At 35.1% G+C, this 20,161-nt stretch overlaps 2 long non-coding RNA genes across 3 annotated transcripts; one reads left to right on the top strand and one right to left on the bottom strand.

Annotated features, from left to right (window-relative positions):
- Positions 1–1,994: 1,994 nt before the first annotated feature.
- On the top strand, positions 1,995–13,472 carry LOC112212197. Of its 2 annotated transcripts, none has more exons than XR_002946006.2 (3): positions 1,995–2,182; positions 2,609–2,728; positions 12,712–13,472. It is a non-coding gene; the product is annotated as an uncharacterized LOC112212197 (long non-coding RNA). The 2 variants fall into 2 exon arrangements; XR_002946007.2 differs by lacking the exon at positions 12,712–13,472 and adding an exon at positions 2,818–2,948.
- LOC117151264 lies at positions 12,303–12,737 on the bottom strand. The gene is made up of 2 exons (XR_004461049.1): positions 12,672–12,737; positions 12,303–12,583 (listed from the first exon to the last, which is right to left on the bottom strand). It is a non-coding gene; the product is annotated as an uncharacterized LOC117151264 (long non-coding RNA).
- Positions 13,473–20,161: the final 6,689 nt, after the last annotated feature.

The raw sequence follows: 20,161 nt of genomic DNA, 5'->3' as shown, positions 1-20,161 counted from the left end.
TTCTGCCTATAATTGTGCTTTCGTTTCAACGTGTGTGTTAGAATTGGTTACCAGCCACCTCACGGCTGGCGAGGAAAACATGTTTGCAAATTTATTTATTTTAAAAACAATGAGAAATTAAAACAAAATTAGTTTCACTTAAAATTTCATAATTTTATCTTCATAACCCTATATCTAATCACAAAATCAAACAGGAGGAGTATGTATGGATTTCGAAGTGCCTAAATGTTATAAATTTGTAAAAAAAATATGTTTTTAAATTAACCTGGTAAAATCTGAATTGGAAACTGTAGAAAGGTTAACTACCCCCTGATTTTGATGATTTTTAAACATATTATAGATATAAACATTTTGAAGAATTTTTTTTATACATATAACCGACGGTTGGCCTTAGTTTGCGAGATGTTCGCGAAAAAGGGCCGATACCACTACAGTCAATTCTGTCTATACTTATGCGTCTGTCACAGCATACGCATCAGTATTGGTTACTGAAAGCCGATCACTTATCTTCTGTTTGTAAATGAGTATCGAGCGAGCTTAAAGGCCTCGTAAAGCAACGTATTTATATATGTGGGGTTTAGGTTTGAGTCAAATTTCTCAATTCGGTCGTCGCAAGGCAGCTTGCGACGACATTTGCGTGAAAATGTAACAAATTAGTTATAAAAACAATAGACAAATGAATAATTGATATTATTTTATGCAATAAAATAATCATTATTATTTTACGCAAGCGTTAACGATCACCTCGCGACAGCCGAATTGAAAAGTCTAACTTAAATTTAAAACCGATACATTGATAATATTCGCTTTTAATTGAGTTATGATGGACATTTCTTGCACATTCACAAATTGGAATTGTGTACAACCCCCAACCGTAAGATAAGTAGCCGGCGACCGGTAACGAATACAGACGCAGTCGCTGCCACAGCGCACATCTATAGGCAGAGATGCACTGTGTTGGGCCAACAGTTTTTCATGAATATCTTCAACTCAGCCAGTTCATTCCTTATATATATAGGAAAACATTGTTCGTACTGACCGCTGCGCAATTTGGAATTGGAATCCATTTGGAATGGACTAAAAAGTGGATATTCGTGGCCGAAATCAAAATTCACAACTTTAATATAAAAATATTTTTTGAAATGTGAAATTTTAAGTAAAAGTAATTGTTTTAATTACTCATTATATTATCAATACTCAATATATACATCAAAATAAAGATTCTGCAATTTTTTGCAATCGAATTCTATCATAAAAACGGAATTGTAATTACTTTCTATTAACGGCTATTCTGGAGTCAAGCTTTGAAAAAGCTTTGCATTTCCTTAAAGAATTTTTAAAAAATGGATGTGTAATCCCTAGCCGGAACTCCTAAAATCCCTCCTTAAATGAAACATATTATTTAAATATTGATCCTCAAAAACTATTAACTTTTATTTAGAAAAAAGAGCTGTTTTTGTTCATTTTTATTAAATAAAAGAATATTTTTTAAATAGAAATATTTAATGAAAGTTAATTAGTCCGTCACAATCGAATCGCTTTGCATTTCCGATTAGATTGCCTCTGAAACAATCGATCGATGCATGTCGCACGTATGAGAATAGGTACCGTATATTTCTTATACAGAAAAAACATTCATTTATTACCCTTTATCTTTTATTATTATTTGAAATAATCAAATATTTGGCAAACAAATAAGTTATGGCAGAATTATATTCTCAAACTATATTTTGGTATTTATTTGCAAACAATTATTTCAGTTGAGCAGGGTTGGTGAAAGGTTTGAGTATTACCAGACGACACATGGCTATTGAAAGTGAAAAGATTTTTCTATATTACTGAGAGAAAAATTCCGAACGACCCGCCGAATCAGTTAGTGCGTGATTGGTGTGAAGAATGAGTGTGAACTTTGATGCAGACGAGTGCGAGAAAGTGAGATACAACACAACGGTGTGTAATCCAGAAACAGTGTGTAATCCATAAACGGTGTGCATTCCATTTCTAGCCGTTATGGCCAAAACATGGCGCATAGAGGTCATAAGAGTTACTGGTGGAAAAATCTCGTTAAAGTGGACCCCGAGACATTCGGCAAATCTTCGAGCCACCAGTCGAGCTCCAAAGTACCATCCGGATTGAACATGTTTTGCACGACCTAATTCCCCTGCAATAGCCTACTTAATAGGTAACACTAGCTAACCTAATAGTCTACCTAAAATTGGCGACTTCAAATTCCGCGCATATGGTGGTAACACATGGCTCCTGGTATTATATTTTTTGGCCTTTTCCTCCAACTGGTTAAAGAGACCGGGGTCTCGACTCATACTACTGTTAATTGATCTGGGTTTGGGGTTGATAATTAATCGATTCACACAGATTTGATTTTCTCCATATATTTCTCCGCCTCGTACAACACGTCTTAACACACAGAATACACTTGGCCAATTAACACGTGGTCGACTTCTAAGACAAAAGAGCGTCGTTAGAAGTCGTACCAACTTAGCTTGTAGTAACTAGCGATCATACCAACCTAACATTTCTCAACAACTACATCTTTTCACTTTCAGCCTCGTCATTTTCAAGCGCAGCTTCAACGTTTGATTTCTTTCAGGGCATAATCTTTAAAAGTTTCCAAAAACGAGATGTCTCTTGACGCTATTATCTTTCTCTCTTCCTGGTTCCAGACCCTGTATCCCACGGGCATGAATAGCACGAAAGTATTCCTTGTTTGGTATATTCCTCAAATTTTCTTTTTCTAGTTTTTTGGCCGAGAACAAATCCAAACTCCCAAATAATCAATATTTGTGTTTATACTTATAGGTTTATATTTATATGTCTCACGTCTGGTGTAATTCCAATTCAGGAATAGAATGTTATTTGTATTACCTGCTTGGGCAACAATTGCATATGTAATTCGCAACTGAAATCGCTTTCGCTCAAAACGGCAAGTCTTCGCAGGAATCCCCTATTGTTTTGGAGATTGCTCGAATTCCTTGTTCAAGTATACTACACCTGATGATTAAAACTATTGTAAATCGCTTTAATATAATAGAGATTACAACAAGAAAAATATATCGCTTTTACTGCACACAGTACAAAAAGAAATCGTGCACTTGGCACGCTCATGTTATAGACAATTGCCGATAGTACTAACGAAATCTCCAGGATATTCTAGGCAGGAGGTTTCAATTAAAACGGTACCATTGTCCGATCGGTGATATTTTATTCTTCTCTCCTTCTGGTTCTCTACCATAACCTTAAAATTCTAAAAGCGTCAGAAGCCTCACTTTTATGTTTGAAAAAGCTTACCTCGCATCATGACTTATCGTCGATAAATGTGATAAAGTACTTGGCCTTTCCAACAGATGGAATCTTCATCGAACGTATTTTTCAAGGTCATATTTTTCTTCTCTCCTTGAACATCGACAGCGAATGATACCTTTCATCTCGCAACAATTTCAAACGACGCACTGGTAACTAAATTCGATGTTCGTTATGCTGTCCAAACACTAAACATTATTGCAGCGTATACTTTCCGCTCGATTCGCTGTTTTCGTATCCGAAAAATCTTCATTCGCGCGCAGTTCAATACAGTTTATGGCTGTTCGCAAGCGATTGGCTCTTTCCGTTTTTTTCTTGCATTCATTGGCTTTGTAGGTGACCTTTTTCTCTGCATCGATGACATCTAAATTTGAAATCCTCCCGATTGCGCAACCTACTCTTTTCCGGTTTCGCCTTTTTCGGAGAACTTCTATTACGTTTATCAACTGTATCAAAGAATTTACGTACATGTTCGCGTACATTGCCATAATTTTGCATCTATTACAAGTTTTAACAGAATGCCTTTTTGAGCTGTTGCCTGAGATTGATATATGCTATCCAACATTAGCTATGCTTCGCAGGATTTACCAAGAAAGTTATATTGAATTTCACTTCACTATCGCCAGTTTCTCTGGCATCATCGTGGCTCGGTTTCACTTTTCTTCCGTTCACCAAATCCCACACGTCATTTTCTATGAGCACCGCTTCTATTTGTATCTTCCATGTGTCAAAGTTGTTTTTTTTTCAATGTCTAGATCCCTGATAAACTTGCATGGTTATTTTGATTCACAAAGTTTCTGCACTCAACCTAATCTCAAAATTCTCCATCACGAGCACTTGTCTTACATCTAGTTTCCTATTTCTCATGATCATCTCGACTCACATCCTGTTGACTAGAATTGATTGATGATCACCAACCAACACATGTGAACTAAACTTGAAAATATTTTATTACATGTAAATAATAAATAAAAGTAACGAACTTCTGACGAAACAAACTTGTGACTCTAAAAATACGTAAAATAAGTTCAACTGTGTATAGCCTATATGGAAACTATCGCTTTTCGACAATATTCGAATATATTTATTTATCTCGTCTGGAATAATTTTTTGATCTATTAATTCATTATTTTCTTTTCAAATAAAAAGTCCACAACTTTAGTTCTTGTATCAAAATTATGGATATTAAAGTTGCCTTCGTTCACAGACGTCACATCTTTCCAACTCGATTTAGCCATAAAAATTAACTCCTTTGTGAAGTTTATTCGTTTTCTCCCATTTACCTTATAAATAAAGAGTTCATTCTTGGCTACTCTACCAGTCACTGTACCCAGCTAGTCTTAAACATTCTCTGAATTCTTTGTACTAGCACTTTTTACATCTTTCTCGTAACAGTTCTAAGACCTTTAGATTTAAGTTTTCTACGGTTCTTCATTTCCGCTAGTCTTGGTACATTTAATTGTGGATTTTCTTTCACTTTCCCTGCGATACAACTTTCGTACTTAGGAGATTTAGTCTGTTAGATTGTGGAAGAGATTTTATAGAACATTCGTTTTGTCCTCATGCTGCTGCCTAAGTTATGTTGTGTGGTCAATATATTTGAAACGTGCAGTTTGTTTATTCGCATCAACATCCATCCTCCATCGAGTTTCCGTCATCGAGCCCTTGCTAAACGCTGAGTATTCCAGGCACTTCTCCTATGCGTGTACCACAGTCAGCAGCTCTTTCCTGTACAATCTGCAATAGTAATTTGCCTCATGCCAAACATGGAACTATTTTGCGAATAATATCTTATCTTTAACTGGTCAAAAAGTATGACCTGACGTATACAAATAACGTATTCTTGCCCTTGCGTTCTATTTTGACGAAAATTTTAATGAGAAGTTGTGAGAAAACGTGAGCTTTTAACGTTACGTTTGTAAGCAACCACTTCTAATTTTTCTAAACATGTCACTATGTGCTACGTCTCTGAATATCTTTGTGTGTTGAAAACACGGCATTATTTCCTTTAGTAATTATTATTATTAAAATAGCGGATGTATATACATATACATATTTTTATAGAAAGCAGGTAAAACAATGCAACCTCGATAGAAATGTGTTTCATGGTTTCAGAATTCTAAAAATATATTTTTTATTTTCATTTTTTGCACAATGCATATGTTATACATATTTATATTTGACAGCATATGCAAGAATATATTGCATAATATTTGTTATGATAAGTGTAAAAAGATAATAGGCTTATCTATAAGAAACTAGAAATAGCCTTGAAAACTCGAAAAAAGACGAATTAATAAAAAATTTACAATGACTATCTTAAAGCTCTCTTTGAACCATGTTATACCAAACAAAAAAATTTCAATCGATTGATTAACAAGAGAATGATCTAAACTCATCACATTACTGTATAATATCGGGGAAAACTTGGTACAGGGTGTTTAACAAACATATGTTATGGCTTTTACACATGATTCTACACTTTCAGATCGACGAAGAACTATTGGAAAAAGAGTTGTAGTTCCGAATACCGATAGTCGATCAAGACGAAATATGGTGGATATCATAGGATGAGATAGTAGATCTGAAATATAAAATCTTATCTTATGGGGAAATCATACGTCCAGAAGATATAAGATCCAATATATAATAGATATTTACAGCTGTTAAATGGAATTTTCGGTAATTAATATAACTATGTGAGTATGAATTATACATATGGCTGAGGGACAAATATGTGCGTAAATATTTAAGCTCAAAAACGTTCAATGGACAGAAAAAAACGACCCACTCTTTTTAAAGAGAGATATCAGAATTGGATTGCATTAGATAAATCACGGTCGGAAATACTGTCGCCGACGCTACCTAATGGCAGCTAACAAATCTGTTATTATATAGGGCTCTATATATTCGGAACATAACATTTTATATTTGAAGTATATTATCTCATATAATGATTCTCATCAAATTTTGTTTAGATTGGCGTTTGATAACATTCGGAAGTTTATCCAAATAAGGTGAATTTTAAAGTCAAATTTTTTTATTATAGCGTGTAGCACCTCGTCATGAGGAAAAGAAGTTTTAAAAAAATCATGAATCCCAAATCAATCGCTGTATTGTAAAATAATTTTAAAGCTTCATTTACTGATGAATGCATTGCATGGACATTATTTACAATATGTTTACGTTTCACAGTTAGATAGAAAGTAAGTATCTTGATGTTAATTAGGAAACAGCAAATTATTTCTTAGCGCGTGAGATAGTCCATCTTAAATAGAATAAAGCACTTAAATTCATGATCTTACATTGTTGCAAGATTGCTTACTATATGAAGAAACTTTTCACGCAAGAGTTTAATGGCATCGAAGAAAGCACGATTTGATGTTATTAATTTTTTCTCAGATAAACACGTGAAGGATATATGAAGGTGAAGTACTTATTCATAAATAGAATAACGTTTCTTTATACGTTGGTCGATGCATCTCAGTATTCCATCTATTAAAGAATTAAATTACTTATGCCAAAAACCAACTCAAGAAACACTTATTATTTGTGTTATTTTGTAGTTTTGATCTTGAAATTTAAGATCAAAGTCAATTTTGCGATAGGCTTTTCTAACAAATCTCCAATGATCTGAAGGTATAGTATCATTTGTCAAAGACATGACATATCTTATATAATATTTATTTGACTCTCTGTACATACATAAAATCGGTGAAAATGCAATTAATATCTCATGTCCGTAATTTGTAAGCTCAAAGAACCAGTAATAGAATCAAGACTACATTTATTAAATGCTTGTATAATTAACCTAGGAGGACAAAAGAATAATTTCAAAATTAAACATACTGTTCAATTCTAAAATAAAACAATGCCTTTCCTCTTACTCTAAATATTCTAATTTACCCTGAAAGCTTTGTTCCGACCGATGCGATGAAACAAAAATGTGAAAATATTCATAGGTATTTTTCTAATTCATGTTCGAATACAAGAGGTTACTTTTGAGTCGGACCAATTAGCTTGGTCGCAGCTCTTCAGTATTTTCGAACAATACTTTTAGATTCTCTATGCACTTCGTGTGACAAAAACAGAAGGTATCGTAAATTTGATATTTCCGAAGAAGATAAGTTTGGCGTAATGTTTCCCTACGTGCAGTACCTCGTCGAAGGTGGTTCCCTTCCTCCAGCTCAAAAAGAAATTTTGCGACCCATCCCTAATCGTTTCTCGAAGTTTCACTTCTGCTCGAAGCTTCAGTACAGAACGCTCTCTATCTGCTCAAATGGGTAGTTACATAAGTGACATGCATGTACAATATACGCCCGCCAGTCACAACCGAATTGGTGGCTGCGATGGGATAACCCGATCTTTATATGTTAAGGTTTTACCTCGTAATATTTCAAAAAAAAAATCTGCATTTTAAATTTTCCTTCCAATGACTTATTTTACTATAATTCGCAAGCTTTACCAAAAGACCAACTTAAGGAATTTTCATATAAAATCTGTTACGTTTACGCTACAGTGGATACTTTCGTACCTTCTTTACATTGAAACGTCAATTGTAGGAGATGTCAGCTTTTTCATTTAGATCGATCACAATGCCATAGATAATTTGCACACTGTTTTACGTGTGAAGAATTCTCGTGAAATTATTCTTTTATTATTAATTATTTATAAGCAGTACTTTATTCTAAATACCTTACATATTTTATGCACATTCTCAGCATTCCAACACATCTAAATTTCATATATGTAAGTATACAAACTTCCACGGTCTATTCGTAAAAGCATAGAACAAAAATTTGAAAATTTCGATCAATACATAACATATACACATAAAATTTCATGAAGTTTCACATATACACATAAAAGTGTACAAATATACATATGAAAATGATTCTTGGTTTTCGTACATTCTTTTCGTACAGATAAACAGAGAGAGAGAGAGAGAGAGAGAGAGGAAATGCGTGGATGAATGTATAACAGAAATATATTTCAGTAAGTTTAAGTATTAGTACAATGTGTATGCTAATCCAGATCCGCACGCTGGTGTCACATCGAAGACACGGAGAGTGATGAAATTAAGAAATTACTTTGATTAAGAAGTCACTTCCTCGCGTCGTTCGAATGATTTCGCGTAGGATTAAACGTTTCACGAACAAGATAAGAAAAATTCAGACTTTAGATATGCTGGCAAAATTTGTTATGTGAATTCAGCAGAATCACGGTTAAGAATGTTAGAACAGAGTGTCGAGAGCTGATTTTGGGGTTAGGCATATATACTATGTGTTTGGCTCTTTTGGAGGGGATGTCGCCGAGTCCCAGAATCAGAGATAGTCATACCCTTACTGGCTGCTGACTCTGGGACACTGTCTACGTTGTTGTTTCGATGGGTTGCAGGATGTTCGTTAGGCCTCATCAAATTGATTTACTGCTAAATAATACTCACTGGCTTTGAGGACTAGAAAAACTAAACATTAGAAAAGATGTGGAGTTTTCCTTGAAGTGAGACCCACTTCAACAATATATATTCACTCTATATCTGAATCGTTCTAAATTTTTCAACTCTTCAAATTTGCTCTTTCTTTCTCTCAATTAGCATTAATTTGCACATTAACTGTCTTATGACATACTTGAATCTCCCGACACGATAAGATAAAATGGTTTACCAAAATGTCGCAAGTGCAAACGCGACCGGTGCTTTAATATCTCCTTGCCATACTTTTAACAAATTTAACTCGGAAGAATCTGGACTCAAGCAATGCGCTCGAATGGTTGGGAAAGAAGCTGAAGCGGCGGAGACAGAGTGTCGGAACTGGAAACATATCTTCGACTGAGTGCGAGAAGCCGCGCCCATGTTAACTTCACACGATGGTGCTCTTGTGGAATTCAAATGAATATTTTAAAAAATATTTTAATTAGGACATATTATTATTACAGCATATATATTACAGTAAATCTTGTATAAGTAATAATACTGTTGAGGTTGACTGATAGAAGAAGGGAGGGATGCATTTGTAATAGAAAAATATATTTAAAAAAATAAAAGGACTCAAACGGTGCCGCAAACTTGGCATTCAACTTCTTCTGGAAATTACAGTTGTAAACGCTTTAATAGTCTACAAGATTACAACAAAGAAGAATACGAATATCAGAAAATTTAAAGAATTATTAGTTATGAAATTATTAGGGCTGGCTGATAATGTAATGAAATCTTCTGTTTAACGTAGTTATCATAATATTGTCATCCGAAAAAGTGCTTCTGGACTATTGAGGTTATCTGATAGAGAAACGCGTGGATAAATTTGTAATAGAAATATATATTGAAGTAAAGCTCTAGCTAAAGGCTACAAGAAATAGCAATAGAAATCTATTGATAGCTTCTTTGTTTCTGGACCTTGTAACCCAAAACATTATTTATATTCAAGGGCACAATAACATGGATCTCTCCTTATTTAGAATAATTTTTTGTTTCACTAAATTCTACTCTTTGCGTAACAGCTTTTTTCAGCTTACGGTTATACAAAAGTAAAAAATTTTTTTATTATTATTTAATTTGTACTTTACAATTTTCCCAGCTGGACATTTGGTAAATTTTTCTAACTTAATTGCTAAATAACATGTGGATGGCTACCCCCAGCGGAATACCATCTTCGAGTTCGACTATCGCATTAATGACTCATCGATGCTTATATTTTTACCCGGCGTGTAAATGTTATTAAATTTTTCGTTCCAGTAAGTAATGATTGGTTTTATCTTTTGAAGGCGATCGTTGCTGCAATTCGCTTCATTATTCGAGAAATGCAAAATCTTTTGAAAGGCATTACTTTTTCAAATATAGGTATCTGTATGACTTCTCGTTTAGGCCAATATATTTGTATATTTGGTTTTTTGACTTGTGTCATCAAAATACAAAGCGCATAATAGGCCATCATTTCGTCGTGGGTAACTGGAAACCAAGCATCATCCACTTTCCTTTTTATCTCATTGTTTATTATTTGATGGGCGTAAAGATTTGTTGCGTAATTAATATGTCCCACAAATATTTCCAAATTATTGGTGTATTATCAGTTTCCTTCCAGTCCCATTCAACACTCAATTCAGATTTTGTATTTTCTTCTTCACTACTGTCATCTATAATGAATCTGTGGCGGATCGGTATCAATAGGACGCCGACAGGTCGAGCCGCGGGTACCAACCGCCAACATTAGAGGGCTACGACGACAACGAGTTTGTCTGTCTATCTCGCTAGCGGTCGAATATACGAGTGATTGATACAAATACCGCACCTAGCGAGACTCCCTCTACGTCTAAGGCAGGGACTACCGGGCATAGCCTTACTGACGAGTCCACCGGTAGTCCCGGGACGAAACGCACTCTCTCTCTCTCTTTTCATCCGTCACAAATCTTCTCGCGAGATTCCTCACTGGCATAATCACGTTGCTGTCATTAGAATCTTCGTCACTGCTTGTAATTCTTTCAATATCCATCATTTGAAATCTTGAAACATGAAAAGCCCTTCCATTACTCTTACTTCCACATGAATTACTTGCTTTTTTGGTAATCTCACTCCTTTTCTTAAACATGATGGAGGGTTTGACAAAAAAAGAAGATCGTAAGAATATTACATTTCGTAGAGCAAACGTAAAAAACGTGTGCAACTCATGCAATGGAATGGCAAGAATTGAAGAACGATTGAAGCTTTCTTGGTCTCTCCGAGTGCCTATGTTTGTTTAGCTTTTAGCTGTTATCTGCGCCACGAAAATATCTCCTAAGTAGCACATTGGAACAAAAGACCCCATTCAAGACATTCATACTTGGCCCGAGATTAAGACCACGAACCTGACTCGTGATATTTAGGTTTGGCTCAAAATTCTCATACGACTCAGATTCATCAAAGTATGGCAAGGGATTGATAATACTACTAATAATAATAACGACATGGTAATGTCATCGATAACTGAGTGCTTCAGACATCAGCACACGATCGTTAACATTCCATATTTCGATGGATCGAGTATGCCTTGGAAGATTTTCTGCAAAACATTAAGAATGGCAACATATTCCTAAAGAACTGCAAGGTTTGTTCGTAAATGCAGTATTATCTAAACTGTAGAATCATGCCCACTATAGCATTTACAGATATACTTTACACCGATAACGAACTGATTAAACATTTCAAAGATCAATTCGCAGTCGATAAAACGTATCTGTATTATCAACGTGAAATAACTAGGGGGTGTATGTGCCATAATGAAACCGTCGGTAATTTCTACGACCGTATTCGCATTCTTATCAACGGAACTCAAATTGTACTCAAGGACAAATACGGGAAGATCACGAATGAGAGCATTAAACCGTTAGCAGATAGCGCAATAGATACGTTCATTCGTGGATTACCGGACCTGGAGACTGTCATAGACACGCGGATGCCAAGTGAATTCATTTTCCTTTCCTTTCTATCTGGGTACCAAGCCATAAATCTCATCCACACTTACAACCCACCATACTTACCATCACATTTCCTATAATTATATAATTACTATCTTTAATAATATCCTTATATTTTATTACTAATACCTTTCGTTCCTTTAAATAGAATTTATTTAACATTAATCACTTTCCATATAGTATCCCTGTAATTACAAAATTCCAACCGTATTAGTTTTTACTAATATATTTTCAGATTATAATTACTACCTAATAGCATTCTATTCCATTATCCACATATTTTACAACTACATATTTCTTATATTCATATTTATATTTATATTCTATATACCAACTATATTTCAATCCTAATTTTACAATTTATGATCAATAATCAAATGAAAAACTCACATATATTTTCTAAATGTATCTTTATTTATTCTTTAATCTCCTAAAACCCAAATAAATCCATTCTTCTACCATCCACAAAATTATATTATCTTACGTAGTAACTATTATCATTTTATACTCTCTTTTTATTCCCTTCTTACTTCTTTCAACTTTCACACATCTAACCTACAATCTTTTTACATATTTTACAATTTCCACAAAACTAACCCATGTTTCCGGAAACTCCTACACTAAATCAACATCGCTACTATGTTCCATTCTTAATCTTTCACACATCTAGATTTCATATGCCCTTATTTTATTTACGCATTTCTACTACGCAATTCGCCTTCTCACCATTTCCTCATTATCAGCGATTAAACGCTTTTTTCCTTCTTCTTTAGTCCTCCTGCTATTCGTCGTTATTCGCCACAGTCCACTTCTCGAGCTGCAACACTTATGTTCGTTGGCAATTTTTAGTGAAGGAAACAAGCCAGTATAATGTATAACCAATATGACAACTAGAATATATTTACCTTAATCTACGATCAACATACTTTTACGTTAAACTTCCAGATACAGCTATCTTACACAACTTCGACCACGTAAAACTCTGCAACTATGGGACACGCACTTGTCAGATGGCCGAGTCAACGCGGACAAGATATCGGTCATGAACTACGTAGCGCTCAGTTCGACCATTCCGTCCAATAAACTATTCTATTTCTTTTTTCGAATAAATTTAACCCGTATAAAAGATTCAATGTATTTCCCTTCTTAAGCTATCGTGTCGAAATAGTCTTATTTCCTTATCTTCCATATAGTTCTAGTATCGTCTTACTTAGTTTAGCTCCTATCATCTTCTATTTTTTCTTTCTATTTATATCTTGTTTCTTCATTATTCGTTTTCTTTGGTACAAAGCAGCGAATATAAAATTATAAAATTGTAAAATATAAACTGTATCGTGTATTTTGTATTCGTTATTACATTCTCCAATAAAACACTAACTAGCCTAATAAATATACTGATGACCATTTGCGTGCAGATTGGCAGCAGAATGTAACAAACTCTGCGCAGCGTAATTAGACGGCAGGAAGGCCGCAGAAATCCAGCAGATCCTGCACAACTTCAGCCATTTAAATCGCGCATATACTGTCATTTAAATATGCCCATTAAATTAACTGTTATTACTATTAATATCATTGTAGGCAAATAAATAATTTTCGTACTACTTTTTCCTATTATTAATAGATATATATTTATTGTTTTATGCCATACATTTATGTACTAACATAAATTTATGTTAAGCACCCAATGCCTCATCAGGGATTTATTCAGGGAAGGCATTTATGCCTTACATAAAGAACTTCGAAAGACCGTTTGTTAAAAATACGCATAAAAACGTAAAAAAGCGAGTAGTTCTTTCATGTGTAGAAAGAGACATGATGATTTTACACAAAAAAGTTTCGATTGACTGATATAAGTATTGGAAAGATGTAGAAAATAAGACCAGTAGTTTTAAAATCAGAACGTATGTTAACTTGCAAAAAGATAAAAATATCGTGCCATCTTACTATTGAAAACATAAAGTTACTGGGTCGCATAGTGTTACCTCTATGAAACCGTAACACTGCCATAGCTATTCTATCGGACTTTATTCTGACGAGCGTAGAACAATAATCGAAATGTGGCAACCACGTTCTAGGATGAGATTTGTCAACTATGCTTTCATTAGGAAACTTAAGATCCACAACATTGTTGTTCCTTTAATTCGCCGTTCATTTGTCATTTCACACGATTACACAGACGATCGAAAAAAAAGCTAATGAGTGAAAGTACGAGTAAGAATGTAAAACATTCGTAACTCGTATAAAATGTCAATAATATGTATGTATACATACCCATACTTTTCATGAAATCTTCATAAAGACGTCGATGGTCTACAGGGCGGCGATTATACGTATAGGAAAAAGTTGTTGAGAATCATAGTGCCGACAACAGATTCGAAAATCATTAAAATCGGAGAGAGAAGGACCTTAATCTAAATAATGATCGAAAGTAGGAATGAGCAACATTCGTAACTTGTGTAAAATCTCAATAATACAAATAACTGAGACGCGAATAATGAGTTTGATGAAAAATGTTAGACGATCTGTTTACATCCAACAGCCATTGATCTCTATATCTTTGTGCCATGCTTTACAAATCTAAATAATCGTCCACAATTGCACATGCGAGGCTACAAGAAAAGTCTACGATAACACGATTTTGACAACCGAATAATTAAATTCTTTGATCATAGTTAAAATATTTCAAATTTCAGAGCAATAAAAAATAAAGTTTAATATAAATTTCAATTATGTTGTTATTCATTAACTAAATCTATGGCCTCACAACGGATTTAAAAGACTAATCCAAAAATCTAACCTAGACCATTAATGATAATCATTTTTAATATGCAGTCGTGCACGGTGTCGTAATTCGAAGGATCCGTGGAATATTCAAGCTCGTCCAACCTTCGTTTGTACATATGTACTATATATAAACAAAAGATAGAAGTTAGGTTATAAATCCGGCTGCCGCAAGGCAGTCGACAATCATAATGACGCATGAACGAGCTAAAAGAACGATATAGGAATAAAGAGAGAACGCTGCATAGAAGCTTGTGTCCTTGTTTAATAATGCATGCACATTCGTACAGTAAATATGTAAGTATGTAACGCAGATCAACAAGCGGCATCAGTGTACATGTCTGATTAGACAAGGACAGAAGGGGCCACCCATGCGACATTCTGTTTCTATTCCTATATCGCATCCACTTACACGGTAACATATAACTCGCTATTACTTTATAACAATTCAGAGACACTATGCAATAATACCACCAATTGGCAAACATTTAAAGAAATAATTGAGAACAAAATCAATTGTAACATCCCATTGAAAACACCTGAACACACCGAACAAGCAGTAACAACACTTACAGAAACTATTCAGGAAGCAGCATGGGCAACCACCATACCTGAATCAACTATAGACGAACAAAAATAATCCCGCCAGACATTCTTGAAAAAATTAGAGAGAAAAGAAAAGCGAAAGCACAATGACAAAAACATAGATCAAAAGAAAATAAAAAACACCTAAATAAACTTGCAAAGGAAATTAAAAACAAAATTCATAGAGTCACTATTTGCGCACGAGAACTCCAACTATTCCCTATGGAAAGCCACAAAAAAAAAATGAAGAAGCTAATAAAACTAGTCCCAGCAATCAGAAAAGCAGATGATACATGGGCAAGAAGCAACGAAGAACAAGCTGAAGAATTTTCCAACCACCTAAGCAACATATTTACACCACATAACATCAATAATAGCAACCACAATTGTCATACCGATGAGGATGCGTTAACCACTAGTACCTCAACTGACAAACACTATATCATACCTAAAACAACAGCACAAGAAATTAGAATCATAATCGAGAAAACAAAAAACAATAAAGCACCAGGGATCGACCTAATCAATGGTAAAATCTTGAAAAACCTTCCTCCAAAAGCGATACGACTAATCACAATAATTTACAATGTAATATTAAGAATCTAATACTATCCTAAACTATGGAAACTAGCTCAGATCATAATGTTACCCAAACCAGGCAAAGACCCACACCAAACAACATCATACAGACCAATATCACTACTTCCCGTGTTTTCCAAAATACTAGAAAAAATAATTTACGCCCGTTTAAAACCAATAATAGAGAAAGAAAAATCAATACCAGATCACCAATTTGGATTCTGAAACAAACACTCCACGATAAAGCAAATGCACAGACTTAAAATGAAATAATTCTAGCATTAGAAAACAAACAATATTGCACTCTACTCTTTATGGACATCGAGAAAGCATTTGACAAAATAAACCACGAAAGTCCTACTTCAATCAATCAGAAAACAATTCTCGAAGCAGATATACCATTTAATTAAATCCTACTTAAGCAGCAGAACCTTCGTAGTAAAAATTAAAGACACATACTCTGAAGTTAAAGACATCAAGGCAGGGGTTCCGCAAGGAAGCGTCTTAGGATCAATTCTACACACACTATACATGGCCAACATACCAACAACTACTAATAGCAAGATACTGACATTCGCGGACGACACAGCCGTACTAGTCAGGCACACTGACCCTGCAACAGCAGTCACATCACTACAAGAACATATCATATCACAAAAATAGAAAAGTGGCTTCAAGTTAAACAAATTAAAGCAAACCCCGATAAATGCAACCACGTTACATTCACACTGCGAAAACAGATACCTCCAAACATTATACTGAACGGCACGCACATAATACAAACAAGGCAAGTCAAATACCTAGGACTCCACTTAGATACACGATTCACATAGAAACAGCATATTAAATCTATAATAGACAAAATACAATTAGCAAGGAATGGAAACAGCATATCAAATAACAGACAAAATACAGGCCGCAAGGAGGCAAATGCATTGGCTGACAAGTCAAAAATCCAAACTAAGTATAGAAAATAAATTAAAAATATACAAAATGATCATAAAACCAATTTGGACGTACGGAATACCACTTTGGGGAACAGCAACAATGAGCCATATAAGTAAAATAGAGACAATCCAAGCTAAAATTCTTAGATCAATTGTAAACGCCCCATGGTACGTTAGAAATGAGGACATACGGAAAGATCTTGGAATACCATCGGTGAGGAAGAGATTAGCAGATTCACAAGAAGGTACAGAGAAAGAATAGCAACGCACCCGAACCGGGTAGCGGAAACGATCAACACAACCATAGAAAGAAGACTAAAAAGGAAACACCCAGCAGATCTCACAAAGGATATATCTTAGCAAACACGAAGATGGTGTCCCATTGGGGGTGGCCACCCACATGATAATCAAACAGATAAAAAATTCTACCAAATGTCCAAATTGAACAAATTGTGAATATGAAATTAAAAAAAAAAAATATAACTCGCTATATACTCTGTCTTTATATTTCTATGTCGGCAATTAACATTACAATTATAGGCACAATACACTGTAGTAATATCGATAGTTTATTGTGAATATTTTCGGAAACTGTGGCCGGCCGATAGTTAGAGGAAAAAGTTGTTCAAAATGTTGATTTCTACAACATATCTGTTACGTCGCGTAACACTCTACCTAGCCTAGGCCACACACCCGTAAACAACCCACATAAATAAACTAGAGTCGTTACAATCGAAAATACTCAAAAACAGTAGTCAACGCCCCATGGTATGTCAGAAACAAGGATATACGCAAAAGCCTAAAACTACCAAAGGTTAAAGAAGAAGTCAAGAGATACCCAAAAGATACAACATAGCCATCCACATGTTAATTAGCGATAAAGTTAGAAAAATTTACTGAATATCCAGCTGGACAAATTGTAAAGTGCTAATTAAGTAAAAAAAAATATATTGGTTTGTGTTACGTCGCGTAACACTCTACCTGGCCCAGACCACACCGCGGGCAATATGGCAACCAGATGTCCTCGGATACTCGCAGTGTATCCTCCATAGTTTTAAGTCCCTGCCATAAATCTCATAGATTTCCTAGAAAAGGTCCTTCAAACCGAACAAACATCTGTTTCCGAAGTATTTCCAAAGACCATTGTCTACCACGGCGTGACAAGGGAAAGTTATTTTTTCTCACGTACGCTGCAACTTTCCTCCCACTAACCACTTTCTCTCGAGGGCGGTTAAGACCCTTCGTTTAACCAATTAACAACGAAGGCTATGCCCTCACTCTCTTAACTAACATCGGCACCAACAAATCCGATGGCCCCGTGCGCTAGACACACCCATCCTTAGCTTTCCTCCGAGACAGCATCGTCTCCCAAGACAGTACTGATTTCAGATCCTTCGAACGGTCAACATCCTTCGAGCGGGTATACACACCCGCAGATCAGTCACTCATTCATCTCGTACATATGCACCAGTGTAACTACCTACGTTATAAGTTAGTGGAATAAACGGTGAAATATAACTTACTACTGTGTCTTACTCATTCAACCACCTCTGTTATCTTAACCGAAACAGGGGAACGACTACTTCGCGGCGTCGATTCAACGAATCGTAGCGAGAATTTACGCCTCTCGCTAACGCGTTTTCCTCACGACCGCGTCTCTCCGCGAACGGTCGTAACAATATCCAAAAATCATCGAAATCGGAGGAGGAGTAGCTTTCAATACAGTTCAGCACAGTTTCGCCAATTAAAAATTGATTTACGATATTCGGGTGATAAAAGTAGTCCTTTGTATTTAAAAAATTATTGTTTAAGAAATCACCATTGTTTGTGAATGGGAGCGAATGAAAATCTTAGATATTAAATTAATAATTCCAAAAATATCGAGAAGTGTCAGCAGTCGGGATGCATTGAAATTGAAAAGCATTAGAAATATATTGTAGGTAAGAGACTCTGTACCATTATAATCAGTTGTATCGCGATATGATTGAAGAACTACAGATTGGAGAAGTATAGGATTCCTACACTTTATTTGCAAAATGTCTTGTTCTTACCTTACTTGTAATTTCATAGGAAAATTTAATTTCAATTCAAACCACTACTATACTGAATCGGTAACGTTGTATACAATATGAAAATGGTATAAGGGTCAGCTGACAGGTGATCCTCGAAATATGGGACACAAAAAAGCATTATACGTCAAGTCTATTATGTACCTCGTTGACGAGTCGTCGCTGGTGATTAAATGCAAAAGTTTAACAAATCGATCCCAGCGCTATGGCCAGCGGTTGATTTGTCAAGCACATCGCCATGGAGGTTTCCAGACTATGTATACGACATTGGTTCAAACTTGATATTCTCGAATACAAAGTGACATATGAAAAAATACTATTCTATTAATCTTCTTTCTGTCTTTTTATAAGAAACCACCCCATGTCCATTTTTACATGTTATTCGACTGCACCCAGTATATTACATTGAAATAGGAAATTTGTAGTTATTATATGGAACTACTTCTCATTTAAATGCATCATAATTTATTTAACAGTGAAGAAATCGATAGATAACGTAGACACTGGCAGAACTTTTGCACTCACCTGATATTTGGATCCATATTTATTCATTAATATTGTAGTGGAACCTGTGGCGATTATACTGATAAAAACTGAGGCTGATTTCAAGATGTATATAGAAGTTACACTTACTGCAAACGTATATTTAGTAAAAAATTAGTATATAGCATAAATCTCTTAAACATAATGAGTGTTAAAGATGTTCTCATTGAATATTGAATCTTTTATTAATATAATGGATAAATAACTGTTTAAGTACTTTTATAATCTCTGCGAAATATATACATACTAGTACTAAATATTTTGTAGCTTCTATTACATTTCTGACATTTTCGGATTTGTTTCAAGTTTTACCAACATAATCATAGGAATCAGGCCCATCATAGAATGTTAATGAAATTTCAAAACAGTTTCCTATAATGCACATAATACATACTATATTCATAAAAAGTTTCTATATGCATTCGAATACTTTCATAAGCTACTGCATATCATCATCATATCAATGTTTTCACTACGCTTTTTTAAAAATTACGATGGAACTTAATAACACACGCTGTTCGGATACTGTTTCACGTTTTAATCGAACAACTTCATTTTCACATGAGAGAGAATTATTTATTTTGAATTTTTTTGTAAATATTAATGTAGTATCGTGGACGAAAGGCCTAAGAGATATCGGGCGAACCATAGACAATGTCGCGAGAGCCGAGACGCCGTCGGGTTCATCAATGTGTCATCGGTCTTTTCAAGTGCATAGTTTCGTAGAAAGGACCTACGTGACCCTGGCCACAAGCGTCTGCAGAACACGTGTGCGGTGGGCCTGGTAAAAGACAATGGAATGCTACAACGGCCAGTGAGAGTCGGGAAGCAGCGTGCGAGTCGAGAAGCAGCGTGCGGGTCGAGAAGCAGCATGCGAGCGGAGAAGCAGAG

This window comes from Bombus impatiens, unplaced genomic scaffold, assembly GCF_000188095.3.
Source record: "Bombus impatiens unplaced genomic scaffold, BIMP_2.2 scf_0132, whole genome shotgun sequence".
Taxonomy (NCBI): domain Eukaryota; kingdom Metazoa; phylum Arthropoda; class Insecta; order Hymenoptera; family Apidae; genus Bombus; species Bombus impatiens.
Note: the sequence above shows the minus strand (reverse complement) of the source record. Positions and strands in the feature narration are given on the sequence as shown.